The 20723-nt window shown below is 38.4% G+C and overlaps 1 pseudogene; it reads left to right on the forward strand.

Annotated features, from left to right (window-relative positions):
* The first annotated feature begins 5329 nt into the window (after positions 1-5329).
* On the forward strand, positions 5330-6491 carry LOC149168205 (transmembrane 9 superfamily member 7 pseudogene; annotated as a pseudogene).
* The last annotated feature ends 14232 nt before the right edge of the window (positions 6492-20723 follow it).

The following is a 20723-nucleotide window of genomic DNA, read 5'->3' on the forward strand; positions in this document are numbered from 1 at the left end:
GCCAATGAAGCAAATTGTATCATGGAAGATATTGAGAAACAACTTGCTAAGAAGAATAAATACTACGAAATATTCGAAGAAGAAATTGTCTCCCTCCAGAAAAAGGTAGAAGGGATGGACAAAAGTTTGAAGAGCTCCCAAGACTTGGATGACATGCTCAGCCATCAAAGATCCCCATTTGATAAATCAAGTATTGGCTATGAAGGAGAATCCTCAAGCAAGAATGATAATGCTTCAAACAACAAGGATGTGAGAAAGCCAGAAAGAAATATTCATGCTCCCAATTCCAGCAAAGGCAAAGATAACAGTCAAGGCAACAATGACGGAAGTCTCAATCCAAGAAGAAATGTAGATGATGTCAAGGATGAAAGAAACAATGGTTATAATAGAAGGATCTCAAGGAAGAAAGAATTCATAAGTACATCAAGGAAACCTTCTTCTCCCAGGTACAAAATTATATTTCTTGGTTATTACTATTCATGTACAAACTTTGGACACATGGCAAAAGATTGTAGGGCATATCAGAAAGATAAATATTATGGTTCTCATCAATATCCAAGAAGAAATTTTACAGGAAATCATGAATTCATATTCATGAACAACATAGAATTCTTCAAGTGTGATAACATTGGTCATATGGCACGTGACTGTAACTTGACTTGGGATTTTACACAAGATAGAACCATGCAAGAGAAGAAAGTTACACAAGTATGGAAAAGGAAGAAAATACAATCCGAAAATATCCTAAACTCTCCAGCCAACTGATGAGCCCCAAAAATGGATAACTATTTGGGCTCATTCAACCTCCTAATTCGACTTAATCCACCATTCTCATTAGTTTATTGCATGTTTTTTATTATATTTACACTAATAGAGTGAATTGGGTTACTCATTATGCCAACAAGTCTAATGGGTGCTTTGTGTAGCCTTTTTGGTCAATTTGGAGACAAAATTGAAGGTCTTAATGAGCACTTGGCAACCAAATTCGTGGGAGAACAAGGGAGAGGATTTTTAGGAAGGTGTCCCCTTCATTTATGGGCCCTTACCTCAAATTCTCCACCATCAGCTCGGAGTTCAAGGGCCACCAAATCAATTAGCACAAGGGCAGCCAAGCAAGTCAAGTAGGACTGCTGTTAACTACAAGTTTTGGGCAGCCGAGTCCCTAAAGTTTAGGAGGACTGTTGGGGTCTTCAATTTGTATAAATAAGAAGGCTTAGGGCCTCATTTTGGTTAGCTAGTGGTTAGTCATTTTGTAGGCAGAAGTTAGCTAGTCTGTAGTTTGATTTTTAGGCAGTAGATTAGCTTTGCTTTCAGCTCATTTTCAAGTTCTCCTTGTGGACAGTTTTGATGTAACTATTCTTTTCTTGCTCAATAAATATGAATCTAGCTTTGCACCACCTCTAAATCTCTCTTAGGAGGCTATAGCTCTTTGGGTTGGGCCCATCTCAAGTGCCCAATATCTCCTTTGTTTACTTTCATGTGTCTTTGTTGCATTCTTAGAATAAAATCTGCTATTTAGATTTAAATGTTGTGTTGTTATTTAAGTTGCTCTTGATGATTAAAAAGGTTCTTCATGTTTACGTTTACTTGATTAGTTAATCACAGGGAATATATTCAGAAAAAGGCTACCAAGTACTTTGGATCTCACCTCCCCCTGAGTGGAATCATGAGCTGGGACCAATGTGACTTTGCTGCCAACAAAAACAATGTCTTTTTGCTTCACCATGCAATTAGTAGTGTTGGATTTTTAGTTGTCGAACTTGATATCAGTTTTGATTGCATGCTTCAGTTTATGATTGCTTAGTTGCATGGTTATTTCACGTATTTCATTTCGAATAAACTTCTGTTCATTTCGTTTTGCTGTTAGGTCAGATTAGAGTGAAGTAACTATGTCATAAGTTTTGTAAGTGTTTGTTTGTTCAGTTTGAAAAACCGCTTGCAGAGTACCTGTTATCCTCCCTTACCTGCCCATACTCCATCCAACCTACCTGCTTCACTCAGAACCCTTACCTTACATTTGCCTCATTCGCTTACTTTGCCATGATTCTCATCTTCTTGTGCAACATCGTTTCATCCCTCCTTGGACAAATCTCACCATATGCCCCACTCCTCAACTCCATCCTCCGAGTCTTGAACTCCCCTACACCCCTATTTCACCTCCATACTCATTCCTCCACCTTTTTCCCTCCATCCATTCTCCAAAATCCTCTTTTCAGAACATCTTGTACGAACTCCTGAACATCCTATAGAACCCCTGCAGACTTCCTGTAGAAGCTCACGAATGAGGTTTCTTGATAGCAAAACTTTGTGAAACTCTCAGGAAGGGTGCTAGGGACCCCTTAGGACCTCTTCTAACCTTCCCAACCTCCTGCAAGCATTTTCTCCCACCGATCCACCTCTTCACAGTCAAAAACAGTGAAAGCACATGCATGGTAAATCTGAAAACTTAATAAAAAATACAAAAAGATGTTTTCTTCAGATAGAAGTAGTTTAGGAACATGTATTTTACCTTCATAGAAGTAATGGCATCTCTTTCAATAGTTTGCATGCTCTCCTTTGCGTCAGTAGGACTAGTTGGTAGAATTAGGGTTTCCTAGGGTTTGCGTTTCTTTTTGGCTTTCAGTTTCTTTCCGCAAGTAGATTAGTTTCCTTTGAGTTAGCTTTCATCCATCAGTTAAAAAGATTCTTCTAAGAGCTCATAGAGGTTGGCTTAAGCCCCTAGCGGACTTGTGCCAGCTGACCAAGTGACAGCTGCGGCAAGAGCTAGTACTTGTGCATACAGCACCGTCGCTTCCAAGTTTGTTACGAACTACCGGGTTGATAAATTAAAGAAGGGAGTTCCAAGAGTTGCAGCATTATTGCTGCAATACTGGGGCCCACCATCTTTTTGGCACCGTTGCCGGGGAAGCGTCAGAGTATTGGTGATTGCTGCTTTTCTTCTATTTTCCACTACAAACTTCTGCTAAGTAGTTTATTTCATTTCATTTCCACAAAAGTAGAGTAGACATTTCCTGCTTTCATAGATTAGCATTTCAATTCCGCAATTTCATTTCTGCAAGAGTAGATTAGCATTCCAGTTCCGCAAGCGTAGACTAGAATTTCATTTCTGCAATTTCATTTGAGCAAAATAGATTAGTCCTTTCCTGCTTTCATTTCAATTCCGCATTTTCATTTTAGCAAGATAGTTAGTTGCAGTTCAATCTATTTCAGTTTTGCATGTAGAAGTAGAAAAAAGCAAAAATCAACCAAAAAGATTTCATTTCATGCCTTGTAGGAGTAGAGATAAGTTAGAAAAATGATTTCACAACACCCCCACTGCTTCACACAGCCAACATTCTCTCTTCTTCGATGGTTGTGATTAAACAACCCTTAGGTGGACAGCAAGACATATTTGAAGAACCTCAAGGGAAGAAGAAGAAGAAACCATTCCTCTCTAGCAAATGGCTACAAGCAAAAATGTTGGGAGCAGTCCCTTGTCCAAAGACGAATTTGAAGATCAGATAGAAGATTTCAAGAGTGATATGAGGCAGTTTCTTGCCAGGCAATTGGATACCCTGTGGATCCAAAAGAAGCAAGAGGAAGCCAAGAGGGCTTTGGTCATCTTTTGTCCCAGGTGCAATAGAAAGCATCCTAGGAACGAATGTCCATTGTACTCTATAGAAGTGTGTTTTGTCTGTGAAGAATACCATCCTACAGATCAGTGCCCTTCCTTGCCCAGAATTAAAGCTGCATATCAGAGAGCCAAAGGAGCCATTGAACCACTCTATTATATGAACCAAAGGAGGCCGCATGGACCTAGATCTTACCATCAGAAACTGCAAGGGACACATGAGACCTATTATGACCCCTATCAAGCTACTTTCATGCCTTCTTGGGGTCCCCCTGCTCATCCTTCCTGGTTCACACCTCCTCCTTGTTCCTTCACAGATCCATATTATGCCCAACCAGTTGCTCATTCCTTTCACTCTTATGCTCAGCCACAACCTCAGTGGAATGCACCTTATCAGGGGTGGAGGCCCCAGTACAACTCTCATCCCGCTCATTTTCCTCCACCGCCTGCTCATCCACAACTAGCGCCTCCTCCTCCACTAAGGCAGCCCCAAATGCCTGCCCAACCACAACCCCATCCACATCCATCTCAAATATACACCCCCACTCAACTACCCGTACCACCATTTCCAAAACCATACCATGGAGCAGCTCAACCCAATTGCAAAGCTAAGGCACAACATGTCCAAATGACTCCTCTTCAACTCAATGATCTTCACCATAGCTCAGGAAGAGTGTTGCAAAGCAGAGATTATATTGATAACATTGAAGGACCAAAGGCAAAAGAAAATTCAAAAGAGGAGATCAAAGAACCATGGGGTTTACTTGATGAAGAGAAGACATCAGAAGCAGAGATAAAGAAAGATCCTTCATGGTTACCATCAAATCTTCCATGTATTCAAGAGAAAGATCAGCAAAAAGAGGAAGATGAGGAAGTCATGTTAGAAGGTGACATGAAACATGATCCAGATCAGCAAAAGGACCAAGGATATCAGAGCTATATTGAGATATGGTTTCAGACGGTCACTAAGTTGCAGCAGTACTCTCTTCCTCAACTATGTTTGATCCCTTCAAAGTTAGATCATTTGGTCTCTGAAATCCGGATAGCTATCCAAGCATGCATTTCAAGCCTCCACATCTTCTTGTCTCTCATCTCGATGTGCACATGGCTCCATTGGAAGTATTCTTACACTTGAAAATGATTTTGTTTTTCAAGTAGTGTAGGGTAGAAAAAAAAAGGAAAAAAAGAGAAAAAAGATAATAATAAAAAAATGAAAATAAGAGGAAAAATAAAAATCTAAGGTGAAAACCTCCTCGGAGGCGCCTTAGATTGGCTCATTGATTGAAACCTCCATGAGGCGGTCAATGGGTTGGGAAAAAAGAGAAAAGAGAATAAGATCCCTGGGTGAAAACCTCCCTTGGAGGCGCCCAGGGCAGGCAATTAGGGTGAAAACCTCCATGAGGCGCCCTAGTTGTTTTCAAAAAAAAAAAGAGAGAGAAAAAGAAAAGAAGAGACATCCTACAGAAGCCGGGCACTCTACAGGCATTTCTACAGGAAGCTGTGCCACAGGAAACCCAGCATACGAAGAAGCTTGGACTGTTCATGTCGAGGGTGGCAATTCTCAGTGAGTGTAAAGCATGAGTATGAACAACCATGGGATAATGTCAAAGCCCATTTGACAACTTGTGATCCAAATACCAAGCATATAGTGTCAAATTCTGAGATTCCCCAAGAAGTTGTACAAGACAAAGAAGTTATATTCACTTGTGATGCTACTTTCCAGGAGAGCCCTATGAAATGGGCATCACGTTGGGATACTTACCTTCTTATGACAGATGATCAGATCCATTGGTTCTCTATCATCAACTCATTGATGATTGTTTTATTTCTCTCCGGAATGGTTGCAATGATCATGATGCGAACATTGTACCGGGATATCTCAAAATACAACCAATTAGAAACACAGGATGAGGCTCAAGAGGAAACAGGATGGAAGTCGGTCCATGGAGATGTGGTCAGGGCCCCAACCAATGCAAGCTTACTTTGTGTCTATGTGGGAACTGGAGTTCAGTTTTTTTCCATGACACCAGTGACAATGATATTTGCAGTCCTTGGTTTCCTTTCTCCTTCGAACCGTGGAGGTTTAATGACAGCTATGCTGCTATTATGGGTGTTTATGGGTTTGTTTGCAGGGTATGCATCATCACGTCTATATAGGATGTTCAAGGGAACAGAATGGAGGAGGAACACACTGAAGACAACATTCTTGTTTCCAAGCATTTCCTTTTGCATTTTCTTTATTCTCAATGCACTGCTATGGGGAAAAAATTCATCTGGTGCAGTTCCTTTCGGGACTATGTTTGCCTTGGTCCTTTTATGGTTTGAAATTTCTGTGCCATTGGTCTTTGTGGGCAGTTACTTTGGCTACAAGAAACCTGCAATTGAAGATCCAGTGAAGACCAATAAAATCCCCAGGCAGATTCCAGAGCAATCTTGGTATATGCAACCCATTTTCTCAACACCAATTGGAGGCATGTTGCCTTTTGGAGCTGTATTCATTGAACTATTCTTCATATTAACTTCAATATGGCTGCATCAGTTCTACTATATATTTGGGTTCCTGTTCAATGTCTCTGTGATCCTCATTGTTACATGTGCAGAGATCACCATTGTCCTGTGCTACTTCGAATTGTGCAGTGAAGATTACAACTGGTGGTGGAGATCTTATTTGACTGCAGGCTCCTCAGCATTTTACTTGTTTCTCTATGCCACATTCTATTTCTTCACCAAGCTGGAGATGACAAAGCTTGTTTCTGGAATTTTATATTTTGGCTACATGCCCATCATGTCATACTCATTTTTTGTTCTAACCGGTACAATAGGTTTCTATGCATGCCTTTGGTTTGTGCGGACAATATACTCATCAGTGAGAATTGACTGAGGCTCTGCATGCAGCTGCCATTTTTCAGAGGGGCCGTTTAAGTTTTGGTTTAGGGGAATGGTGCTTGCTCCTTTTATGTTGTTTTAGAGGTTTTTGGGTAACATTACAGGAGACACCAATGTCAATGTGCTGCTGTGGGAGTTAATTCTGAAGATGTTGCAGGAACACAATGCCGAAAGGGGGCCTCCCAACACAAGCAGAAGGGTCCCTACCAAGTTCCCAGGCATCCTCACATCCATCGCCTCCATGAACACTCATTTTGTTTAGGGTTTGGACACAATCTAGTCATGGTTCAACCTTCTACAGGAAGCTACAGGACTTTCTACAGGAAGTTCTGTATTTCTACCAGAAACATCCTGTAGAGCCTTTGGGTAGGCCAGAATCAATTATGAAGAGGGATTTGAAGCTTGAAGTCTGTTGAGGAGGCATGCAACCACTCTTTTCTTCCATCCTCCACTGGTTTCATCTCCTTTCATATGATTGAATGAGCAGGTAGTGGGAAGAAGTAGAGAGAAAAGTATGGTTTCATGACTGAGAAGAGGAAATCACTTCAGAAGCTTGGGATGATAGGGATGCCACCAGGGCCATCAAAGATGAGGAGATAGATTGGTTGCTCAGAGGATGAGCAACACTTTCAGTAGGGGGGTGATGATGAGCCCCAAAAATGGATAATTATTTGGGCTCATTCAACCTCCTAATTCGACTTAATCCACCATTCTCATTAGTTTATTGCATGTTTTTTATTATATTTATGCTAATAGAGTGAATTGGGTTAGTCATTATACCAACAAGTCTAATGGGTGCTTTGTGTATCCTTTTTGGTCAATTTGGAGACAAAATTGAAGGTCTTAATGAGCACTTGGCAGCCAAATTCGTGGGAGAACAAGGGAGAGGATTTGTAGGAAGGTGTCCCCTTCATTTGTGGGCCCTTACCTCAAATTCTCCACCATCAGCTCAGAGTTCAAGGGCCACCAAATCAATTAGCACAAGGGCAGCCAAGCAAGTCAAGTAGGACTGCTGTTAACTACAAGTTTTGGGCAGCCGAGTCCCTAAAGTTTAGGAGGACTGTTGGGGTCCTCAATTTGTATAAATAAGAAGGCTTGGGGCCTCATTTTGGTTAGCTAGTGGTTAGTCATTTTGTAGCCAATGGTTAGTCATTTTGTAGGCAGAAGTTAGCTAGTCTGTAGTTCGATTTTTAGGCGGTAGATTAGCTTTGCTTTCAGCTCATTTTCAAGTTCTCCTTGTGGACAGTTTTGATGTAACTCTTCTTTTCTTGCTCAATAAAGATGAATCCAGCTTTGCACCACCTCTAAATCTCTCTTAGGAGGCTATAGCTCTTGGTGTTGGGCCCATATCAAGTGCCCAATACCTCCTTTGTTTACTTTCATGTGTCTTTGCTGCATTCTTAGAATAAAATCTGCTATTTAGATTTAAATGTTGTGTTGTTATTTAAGTTGCTCTTGATGATTAAAAAGGTTCTTCATGTTCAGATTTACTTGATTGATTAATCACAGGGAATATATTCAGAAAAAGGCTACCAAGTACTTTGGATCTCACCTCCCCCTGAGTGGAATCATGAGCTGGGACCAATGTGACTTTGCTGCCAACAAAAACACTGTCTTTTTGCTTCACCATGCAATTAGTAGTGTTGGATTTTTAGTTGTCGAACTTGATATCAGTTTTGATTGCATGCTTCAGTTTATGATTTCTTAGTTGCATGGTTATTTCACGTATTTCATTTCGAATAAACTTCTGTTCATTTCCTTTTGCTGTTAGGTCAGATTAGAGTGAAGTAACTAGGTCATAAGTTTTATAAGTGTTTGTTTGTTCAGTTTGAAAAACCGCTTGCAGAGTACTTGTTGTCCTCCCTTACCTGCCCATACTCCATCCAACCTACATGCTTCACCCTTCACTCAGAACCCTTACCTTACATTTGCCTCATTCACTTACTTTGCCATGATTCTCATCTTCTTGTGCAACAACGTTTCATCCCTCCTTGGACAAATCTCACCATCTACGCCACTCCTCAACTCCATCCTCCGAGTCTTGAACTCCCCTACACCCCTATTTCACCTCCATACTCATTCCTCCACCTTTTTCCCTCCATCCATTCTCCAAAATCCTCTTTTCAGAACATCCTGTAGGAATTCCTGAACATCTTGTAGAGCCCCTGCAGACTTCCTGTAGAAGCTCACGAATGAGATTTCTTGATAGCCAAACTTTGTGAAACTCTCAGGAAGGGTGCTAGGGACCCCTTAGGACCTCTTCTAACCTTCCCAACCTCCTGTAAACATTTTCTCCCACCGATCCACCTCTGCACAGTCAAAAATAGTGAAAGCACATGCATGGTAAATCTGACAACTTAATCAAAAATACAAAAAGATGTTTTATTCAGATAGAAGTAGTTTAGACACATGTATTTTATCTTCATAGAAGTAATGGCATCTCTTTCAATAGTTTGCATGCTCTCCTTTGCGTCAGTAGGACTAGCTGGTAGAATTAGGGTTTGCTAGGGTTTGCATTTCTTTTCGGCTTTCAGTTTCTTTCCGCAAGTAGATTAGCTTCCTTTGAGTTAGCTTTCATCCATCAGTTAAAAAGCTTCTTCTAAGAGCTCATAGAGGTTGGCTTAAGCCCATAGTGGACTTGTGCCAGCTGACCAAGTGACAGCTGCGGCAAGAGCTAGTACTTGTGCATACAGCACCGTCACTTCCAAGTTTGTTACGAACTACCGGGTTGATAAATTAAAGAAGGGAGTTCCAAGAGTTGCAGCATTATTGCTGCAATACTGGGGCCCACCATCAACAACACATGTTGTTGACTTTATGAAGATATCCTTGATATTCTGAGTGTTTGATAATGGAATTATCTCAAAAAGAGACCATGCATACAGTTAGGGGGATCTTGTGATTCTTGATCATTAATTCAAAAGCTATCCGTGAAACGGTCCCTATTAAATTCTTGATGAGCTATATTAACAACCATTCTTTGATATATCATTTCTCAGGAACACTCCATTGAAGAACATGATATCATATCTATCCAATGAACTACTGTTGAAGATGTTTTTCTACTTGATTACAAAGTAGAAATTAGAGCAATGGATAAGGCCATCTATTGCTAAAGAAATGGGGCAAAGAACCATGTTGCTATTATTATAGAAGTTGAATGTCTTGGCTCAGGGTTATGATGTAAGAACAGGTAAACTATGAACACATATAGAGGAAACCTTCAAACAAACATATACATCTGGGGATGGATCTTGAAGCAAGAGAAATTGTCAATCTGTAGAAAGAATTTAAAAGACGGTCAGAGATTCGATATCAAAATATGCTAGTTGTTACACATCAATTTGTCACCATGACAGTTGATCAGTTTATGGATATTATTACCATCCATGAAAATGTTGAAACTATCTCCCTTAGAAGTCCAAAATCTTAAACTATGTTAAAGTCCATGAGAAATTTGGGTCAAATAGCTCTCACACCTTGTTAAGTTCCACCTACACTGACTTATCTAATTTTTCCCGCACATCCACGAAAATTTCCTGTGAGAACAGCGAATAACCGCACTCTGTCTGTAACTATAAACACAAGCAGGTGAATTATAGAAAGTAAAAATAAAATTTACCTTCTAGAAGCATATTTGGTATAATATTTCCCAACTGAAAGCTTCCAGGTGATGACTATCTGAACTATAACCCTAATAAGATGCATCTCCATCTCTTTTATCATGGTAACCTAATCCTTCACTAAAGGAGGTTAATAATATTCTTAGGGATCTAAAAGTTTCCCCTCTTTGATCTATAAACGGACTAGAGGGTTGAGGGATGAAGTAGGGCAGAATTCATAAAATACAAACTTATGCTGCTAGTTTGATATTGGAGAGCTTGTTATCTAAGGAGGAGAATAAAGGAATTTGGGAGGCACCTCATGACATCAAGGGGAAGGTTGTAAGGCTCTTCTTATCTTTTGATTAATACAAATGAGCATTTTCTCCCATTGATTTTTGTCTTTTCTGAATGATGAATAGTTTGTAATTGTTTATTATGTTCATTAAGGCAAGTTCAATCCCTGATTTCCATGATCATTAGGTTGAGTTTTTTGAATTACTATATCACATGTGCTTTTGATCATTTTTATGGTTTACGTTTGTAGGTTCTACTAAGCATTGAAGAAGTTGCATCAAGTTAGAACTAGGGATCTTCATTAGGCATTTCGTGAATCTAGTAAGATGTCTATCCATTAGTTATATTGTTTGTAATTCGAACAAGTTCAATTTAGGGAAAGAGTTAGTTCATTTGTCATGATTGTTTTTAGTTCCTTTTAGGATATAGGGATATCGCTCTTGTCTTTAAGAGGGATTGTCTGGTGTAACAAATTAGTGACTCCGCTGGGGAACGTCTCTGTTCTCATCTTTTTCCTTAACCTCGATTTCTGATTTTTTTGATTTATACATCCCTGAGTCTTCATAAATTATTGGCATTTTGGATCTGATTGGTTGATTTTTGAGTTTTTTATTTTTTCTTTAAGTTTTCTTCCATGCGATTTTTCTGTTTGTACACAAAGCGTAGCTTTGCACCTTTTTTTCGTAGCAACTGAGCACATGCGCACTGTTTCCTACTGGAAACCCACACAATCCTTGAATTTTTTTGAAAATTTCATTATAGCTTCAACCCAAACCTGAATTTGTCTTTCTGAAAGTGTCATTGTAATTGTTTGGATTGTGTGTTGTCTTTTCTGAACTCAGTTGATTTCTTTGTTGATGATTTTATGAATATTAGGTGTTTTTGGAAGAATACATTAGGGTTTTGACTAGTTGATTTGTTGATTGATCAAAACAAGTTTGAATGTCTTTTTGTCATTGATATTTTTATTTATTTTTGTCAAATACACTAGTTAAGATTTAAAAATATTTGTAGTGAAAATTACTTTGAATTACAAGTTACGGTTTCTTAAGACCTTGTGCTTTTGTTAAAAAATCATAGTTATTTTTGCTTGATAAAATAAGTTGTTGCTTTCATCTTGGGAAAATTTTTGTGATTGCACTGTTATTGTCATAAAATCAAAGCATTCATAGGAGAATATGTCTTTTCTCCATCTTCTTGATTGATTTCTGGGTTCTTGAAAGTTTCAAGTGATTAGAATAAAAATAGTTTTTTAGTTTATTTTGATAATTAGAGAAATATGGAAATTAGTTTGTTGACTGCATTTTTCATTCAAAATAGTGAAATTGGTTGTTTTGAGAAAAGTTAAAAGTTGTGAGTTGCTTCCTTTTAATTCTCAAAAAACAAAGAAAACTCTTTCTTTTCTCTAAATAGAATTTCATTGAAAATTGAAAGTTTCTTTTGAATTTTAGAGTGCATTAAGATTTCAAGTCGTGTCACAAACATGATAAGTTTCACCTCCATCATTCATTGAGTAAAAGAACAACTGAACAATACATCGCTAATTAGAATTCACTTAGAAATTTATATTTTTTAGCGATGTTTTCACCTATTGTAGCTTAAGTGTAGGGATTTGGAATAGGGAAGGAAGTAAACTTTCCAAAGCCATAAACAGACAATAAAATATTGAGTTAGGGAGAGAAAATCCAAGTATTTCCATTTTTCTCTAGGAAGCTCTTCTTAGACATGAGTTAAGCATGAGATCATGTCGAATCTGGTGAAGTGATCCGACCCACTTCATTGGCCTAGATACAGTGATTTACATGTATTACAATAGTTCTGAAAGGTACTTGGGGTCACTTGAAAGTAAACCTACAATTGATCATGTGGAGGAGCCTTCAAGGGGATTGAGCTTGTTACTCTGCCCTTGCGTGTATGTCTGATCTACGATTGTCCCCCAGGTAAAATTGTTGTATTTGGTGAACATAGTGACTATAATCCTAGGGATATACCTGAGGTGAAGTAGAGGGAAGGTCTTGTTGTACCTAGAACAGATGTTGGCTAGACTCACTTGGGCTCTCTGGAGGGTAATCTTTGCTTGGGATGGTTTATAACAGAGCTACTTGGACCAAATCATTTCATTAAGTAGGTTGTTAGAGTAACTACTCTAAATACTCATTTTCTATAATAAAAAGATCACCTTTGATCTCTTCGATGTTGGATTTCATCACAAACTAGTATGTATTGATCTTTGTGAAGAGTAATTTTGTGTGTTTTGAACACCTATATTGTTAGCGTGTGTTACCTTCTATGTTTTTTTTTCACTTTTTAGAGAGTTTAGGTGTAATTTAGATATTGTGTGATTATTAATTTAAAAACATTTTATTGTGGAGGAACTACCAAGACAATCACGTAGGATACTCGAGGATCCCACTGAGTATCCACCGAGTCAGTTAGAAAAGATTAAAGAAGAAAAATATGAATCATCTAAAACTGAAACTTCTACTATTATAGATTCTGATGTAAGAGGAATTGAACTTAATCAACCTATAACATCTACTATTTCAGGCATTGAAGTAACAAAAATTGAATTTAATCAAACTCATAATTTAGCATGACACTCAGTAGCAACTGATTTACAAATTACTGAAATCATTCAAATGGAATCAGATACAAAGAATATTTTAATAGAAACCCCATTTCAAAACCAGATATTGATGAACCTGAGTTTGTTATCTCTGAGCCTTACATTCATACATCTGCTACAACACATATTCGGTATCCTCCACTTTTACCGTGAGTGAAAATTATCATTATTGATAGTCTTCCTCCTGGTCTTATTGCCATTGAAGAACTTGTTTCTAACGAAGAGGAAGAACCTCTAGTTTTTACCAGTGAACCTGTAGATATCTCAAAACTTTTGTTTCGATATCTTCACCTTGACCCTTGGTATTTTACAACCTTGACCTTTTTAGGGCAAGGGATTCTACGGTACACGACTCCTTATTCTATAGTGCCTAGTTTTGACTGGTCCACAATGATTCTGAGAAGTGTCGTGACAGATACATCCATGTATTCCACTTCTCCGAAGTCCACATTATATGGTGGTATTTTACCACCTGGATATCACTCTCTCGCAGGAGGTTATTCAAGAGCTTCTTCCTAGAACTCATCTTCAAACATGTCAACTAGTGTAATTAACCCTACCAATGAAGGTTTGGCATCTGAACAAGTCAATAATATGATTTTTGGTAATGTTGGTAATCCACAAGCTAACCCAATAGGGGGTTATTACCCACTTGGGGGGCAACCATCATATCCTCCACCTGGAGGACAATCTTTCAGTGGACCTTACCCTGCAGCTCAGGGGAAAACCTCCACTGGAAACTACTTTAACTATTCTCAAATGCCTTAAGCCAGTTTTGGTCAGCCTGTTATGCCTCAATCTGCTTATGGAATTACTGGCCCTGGATTGAATACAATTTGGAAGCCCTCTCAACAGTCAATTCTTGTTGCTTATCAAGTGCCCTTGTATCAACCTGGCCAACCTCTTGAACAACCTATGGAGCATCTGCATTTTAAAGGTATGTATTCTCAAGTTCAACCAACCGTCCAGACTACCTCATTGATACCTACCCAAAAATCGCTTCAGCAGTCCACCCAAAGTACCCATCAATCTGTAGGGCAATCTGCTATGCCAATGCCTATTCAAAACCCATGTTCAAGTTCACCTAGAATGCCAATTCCAGGAGTATCGCGGATAACTATCCCTCTTACGTGATAGGTTATTATGCAACCTCTTATTCAGTATTTACCTTAGGCATCTGGTGTTCAATCCATTCCTACGATTCCATCAACAACTCAAATACTTGTTGTTGAGCCTAGTGTTCCATATATGCAAGTACCTTTTCAAGAGCTATCTTTCCAAGTTACCCCATAGTCAGTTTATTCGAGCTACACCTTTTCAAACTCAATTTCTCTAAGGTCAACCCTTGCAAAGCCAACCCTTTCAAGGAATGTTTTTTCAAGGTCAAATGGGTCGAAATCTCACCTTTCAAAATCAATCGTACCCAGGTCATACATTTCAACAACCTATTCAACTGCAATACAATATGGCTCATCTTGGATGCCCAGGAGCTATGCAGATTCCAGCTGCTCAGGCTATCCCAAGATATCTTGGATATCCTCCTCCTGTTACAGGACTCGCCCCTCAGGGTTACCAATATCCATCGCAGGACCCCAATTGCTAGTTGCCTTTCATTGAAACTTTGGATTTTCCTAACCTCTATTGGTTAACTAATGATCCACTTCTTTATTTCCCCTATTGGCTGGATATTCCTACTAATTTTCCCAGTGACATTCATAAGTTCGAAGGTAATTTGGGTGAAGATCCGTCCAACCATGTCATGACTTACCATATTTGGTGCGCGTCCAACTTGTTAAATGAAGATTCTATTAGGTTAAGACTTTTCCAACGAACCCTAATCTGTTCGATAGCCAAATGGTATGTAGAATTACTACGCACTTCTTTCAACACATTCAATGCCCTTGCCACAACCTTTTTTTACTCATTTGCAGCTACCAGTTCGGTATGAAAATGGAAGTGATCTTTTGACTTCTTTAAAGCAGTCAATTTCTACCCATATCTCAAATCACATTCATGAATGGAGATGAAGATGTTTCCTAGTTAAAGTTTACATTCCAGACCAGATTCTGGCTGAATGGTTTATAAAACCACTTTTACCAATAATAAGTGAAGATGTGGCCAAAGGGGGTGTTGTAACTGAAGAACTGCTAATTTCTCACACTCAATATCTTGATCTTGTTTATACTCAGTCTAGTACTTTATATGAAAAGATCCTAGATTTAACCTGATCTACTCCAAACAATCCACCTCTTCCAGGATCACGTGCTGCAGATAGCATGATTGGTTTTGTCAGTCAGAAAACTAAGAAAAAAAGGAAAAATTCTAAGAATGTTCAAGTTTCGGCTCTATCTGATTCACCTAATGAAGGTTCTTCTCCAGGAATTACTTCTGAAATTAGTGTCGTAGATTGACCTATTGGTAAGGGTAATTCATATGGAAATAAGAAAAACGGAAGAAGTAAAACTAAATGAGATGACTGCTCTAAGGAAAAATCAACCAAGAATGAACCGTCCGACAAAAGGAGGAAACCTCGATATCCTTGCTTGATTTGTGAGGAAGATCATTATACTAAGGAGTGCCCTCATCAGGCCCAATTTTCCAAATTCGTCAAAAGTTTGCCCACACTTTCTATTTTGAAGCATCCTTTCCCTCAAGATAGTAAAATGGTCTCTCATGAACAATCCTCCTCATCCTCGTGGGGATATATCATGATTATGTCTTCCATAGTTATTGTAGCAACAATATCCAAAGATTACGCATCAAAGAGTCCCGTTGAAAATGGAGATGGCTCCAATTCATCTGGTCAAACTTTTGCATCTACTCCTTCTTCTTAACCATTACACATTGAAAAACAAAATCTTGATATGGTAATTGATCCACCTCCTAAGGGTATGCTTCGTAAGTCAGCCTCTAATCCTCATGTAGGGCCTGCCCAAAATTATAACATCATCAAAGATCTGGCTATGTCACCTTCAGCCATGTCTGCCCTTGAAGTGTTGCAAACTTGTCCAGTGCAAAGGAAATTATTATTATCAACCATAGGAGCAGTAGATCCTCAAGACTCCCATTTGATTGTTTTTTATCTTGAGAATCATGTCCCGTGTCTCCCACACTAATTGGGTTTTCAGATACTAGTTCACGTCAAAACTAGATGAGTTTTTCAAATAAAATTGATGAAGGAGCATCAACATGTATTATGTCCATTGCTTGTTAGAAAGATTTAGGATCTAGATTCTCCAACAATCAATCCATCTCCCATGACTTTGAAAGCCTTAGATGGAAGAGCTTTTCATCCGTATGGACTTTTAAATGATTTTCCAATCGAGTTAGAAGGAAAAACAGTTGCAATAGACGTTGAGGTTGTTGACTCTCAACTTTATTAGAATGTTTTGCTTGGTCAGGGATGAACTTCTGCCATGGCGATAGTAGTGTCGTCATATTTTAGGATGATTATGTTTCTTCACAAAGGAATAATTTTGAAAGTAGATCAATTATCGTACTATACCTATGACCCTAATTCTTTCGGTAGTATCCCATTTGTTGGAAAATCGACCACTCCATATGAAGAAGTTGTTGTTGGCCTGCTCAAAGACTCATATTTGATGGGAACTTTCATTTTCCCTCCACCCATTATTCTTCAGAATGAAGCACAGACCAACATGATTACAACAAGTACTTTCAAAATGGGAGATCCATGGAAAGTAACATCATAATCAGAAATGATCTTATATGGTGATGAAATTCCTTGTAGTCCTTTTGAGTTAGCCTATTAGGCCATTCAGTCTTTTTCAAACCCATCAACATATGTTGATGAACAAATGAATGTGACCATTGATGAATATTCTCATTTGTCACTCTTGGAACCAATATCTATGCCTGATCCTTTTAACAAATATTTTTTAACTGATGAAGGGATTATGGAGGTTATGACCTTGGATGAAATTCCATGGGACGATACTCATCATCATTCAATTTTTTTCTATCCTTTGATAAAATTGAGAATATTTTTTCATCATTATTTTCATCTAAGACCCTTAGCGATCCTCAAAATCCAATATCTACCCTTTCTTCTAGTTCTAAGAAAAATTTAGGGAACATATCGGGAAAAACACCTATCGATATCTAAGTGAAACCCAGAATAATTGAAAATATTCATATAGGAGCCTCATGTTTGTTAGAAGATATTTCAACTTACAAAGCCTGGTCCTATGAAGATATGTATGGAATCGACCCTAGCATTGTTGTACACGAAATAAATTCCTATCCTTTACGATCCTTTGATAAAATTGAGAATAATTTTTCATCATTATTTTCATCTTAGACCCTTAGTGATCCTCAAAATGCAATATCTACCCTTTCTTCTAGTTCTAATCAAAATTTAGGGAACATATCGGAAACAGTACCTATCGATATCTTAGTGAAACCCAGAATAATTGAAAATATTCATATAGGAGCCTCTTGTTCGTTAGAAGAGATTTCAACTTACAAAGCCTGGTCCTATGAGGAGATGCCAGGAATTGACCCTAGAATTTTTGTACATGAAATAAATTCCTATCTGGATGCTAAGCGGTTAGACAACGATTATGTTCTATACCTCCGTGAAACGCTGCTACTATCAGAATCGAGGTTGAGAAATTCTTAAAATAAGGATAAATTTACCCTATTCCTTTAAATTATTGGGTATCAAATATTGTGCCCGTTAATAAAAAGCAAGGAACCATTCAAGTATGTGTTAATTACTAAGATATCAATAAAGCTTGCCCCAAGGAAAATTATCCAACTCCATACATCGAGCAAATTGTCAACGACTGTGCAGGAAATGAAATTTTTTCCTTTATGGATGGATTTTCTAGCTACAATCAGATAAACATACTCCCTGATGATCAATATAAAACCACATTTATATGCCCATGGGGGACATTTTCTTATCGCAAACTCCCATTTGGCCTAAAAAATGTTGGCACAACTTTTCAACGAGCAATGTCTTACGCATTCCACTATATCAAGCATATTGTTCAGCCTTATTTAGATGCCCTCTCAGCTCATTCCATGAAATGGCAGGATCACCAAATGCACTTAAAAGTGATTTTAATTAGGTGTAGGAATTACAATATTCACTTGAATCCGCACAAATGTGTTTTTTGTGTGCAATTCGGTCACCTTCTAGGTTTCGTCGTTTCAAAGGAAGGCATTTGTGTCAATCCTCTAAAGGTAGAGGCAATATTCAGTTTGCCTGCTTCTTCTAGCCTAACTCAAATCCAAAGTTTGCAAGGGAAAGCAAACTTTTTGCGTAGATTCATCCACAATTATGTTGAACTAACACAAAAATTTACTCGACTATTGAAAAAGGGTATTCTATTTTCCTGGGATGAGCTTGATGATAAAGATTTTGATGCATTAAAGCATGCAATGACTAATGTGCCTTTACTACATCCACCTGATTATCATCGAGACTACTTTTTGTACTTAGATGCATATGATGCCACCATTTGCATGGTGTTATTGCGAGAGGATGATTCTAGCATTGAACATGTGATTTACTATTTGAGTAGGAGTCTCAGTAAAACTGAGATTAAATATGCACATGTGGAGAAGCTAGCCTTGAAAACTGTGCAAGATGTTCAATGATTTTCTCACTATGTCCTGCTCTGAAAAATGACTGTCATTTTAGATTGCAACCCTATGATGCATATTCTCACGAAGCAACTTCTAGGGGAAAAATACTCAAAGTGGATAGTCAATTTACAAGAGTTTGGTCTAGAATTTGAAAAATCCAAATCAAAGAAATCCTTGGTTTTAGTTGAACTATTGTGTGATTTCCCCCATACCGATATAGAAACTGTAGTAGAATATTCTTTTGTTGATGAATATCTATTTCTTATTAGTGTTTCTGATCCGTGGTATGGAGACATTATTATATATCTCAAAACAAGAAATTTTAGGCCTGAGTTATCTAAAAAATATCTTTGGCAAATCTGATACCAATCCCAACAATACAACATTATTGGCAACACTGTTTATTGTCGTGGTGTCGATTTTGTATTCCGACATTGCTTAACTCTTGAAGAAGCCGAAAAAACATTGAATGACTGCCACTCTGAAGCATGTGGCAGTCACATGTCTGGGTATGCTACTACCCAAAAGATAATACATGCTACTATTTTTGGTCATCAATGTTTAAATACATCACTACAGTCCAGAACTGCCATAATTGCCAAATCTGTGACTGCAAAATGCGAGAACCTCCCACCCATCTTCACCCAATCGTAGTTGTTGGTCTTTTTTCTAAATGGAACATCAACTTCATCACTTTCAACCGTCACTCGGCTGGGGGACATGGATATATCATCCCTGCAGTCGATTACTTTACAAAATGGGCCGAGGCAATGCCTATATATAGATACGATGGCAAAACTGCAGCTATTTTCATTTTCAACCATGTGATTGCTCGGTTCGGCATGCCACAAGCTATTGTCACACACCATGGTAGTCATTTTCACAACTTTATGATGGTCAAACTGTTCGCACAACTTGGCATCCACCATGATATCTCTACTCCATATTATGCACAAGCTAATGGTCAGAGTGAAGTTGTCAACAAAGTTTTAACCAATATGATTAAATAGATAGTTGGTATCCATAAAGGAAACTAGCACTCTATGCTCTTTTTAGCACCATGGACTTACTACACTACTATAAAAACATCGACCAGTTTTACCCCTTTTCAACTCGTTTATGGTTTGGAAGTCATAATACCTATTGAATGTGAAATTCCATCTGTTAAATTAGCTATTTAATTATCACCTTCTACCTTTGTAGATGAAGAAAGCTTTGTACACTTAGCCCATCTAGATGAAAATCGTCGTCATGCCATATTGTCTAGCAAAGCTCACCAGAAACGTGTGAAAGCCCAATATGATTAGAACATTAATCCTCGTACATATTCAGAAGGTGACATAGTCTTGGTATATTGTTATAGACATTTTTGTGCCTTACAGCATTGAGCATGAAATGTCCATAATCTAAGGGATCCAAAGTCCCTAAACATGTTATTCCTACCCCTAGAGGGACAAGGCTAACAAACCACAGCAATTCACAGAAGTTCTCCACCAAAAACTGCTCAAAAACAAGTCAATTCAGGATCATTTCAGTGGCTACACTAGCTGTTTGCGATGAATGTCAAAGCCAACACTGGCTACCTGCATTGAATGTCAAAGGGAACACTGGCTACCTGCGCTGAACGAGAATGGACATGTGGCAGGCTCGTTTCTCAAGGTGTCAAAACCCAGGAAGCTTCCAAAATGACACTTGCCTCAGGGAATCCGACTGGTGATGAGTAAGAGGTTCCAAATCTCCAAGTGGAAGCAAGAACCTCCAAGTGGAATCAAGAACTGACAGAGGGAGAGGACACTAGTCAAATCTCAAGCTGACTCATCCTCTCTCCAAACATCTATATATGGATCTCTCCTCCATGAGATCTAGAGGCTGGAATTTTGTTATTGCAAAGAATTGCTGTTGGTTTGAGATTGGAATCATTGGGTGCTTAATGCTTTGAAGGGGATGAAGATAGGAATTCCATTTGCTGGGAAGGAGATGCTGGATTGGAGCCCTCTGGGTTGTATCTCTTCCTGAACCTTGTTATTCATCAATAAAGCTATCTTGGTTTCTCCTATATACTGGTGTATTTTTGATGTATGAATAC

The sequence above is a fragment of the Pinus tabuliformis genome, chromosome 4_2, assembly GCF_031772625.1.
Source record: "Pinus tabuliformis cultivar Carrire ecotype Pingquan chromosome 4_2, CPIR1, whole genome shotgun sequence".
In the NCBI taxonomy this organism is placed as follows: Eukaryota; Viridiplantae; Streptophyta; class Pinopsida; order Pinales; family Pinaceae; genus Pinus; species Pinus tabuliformis.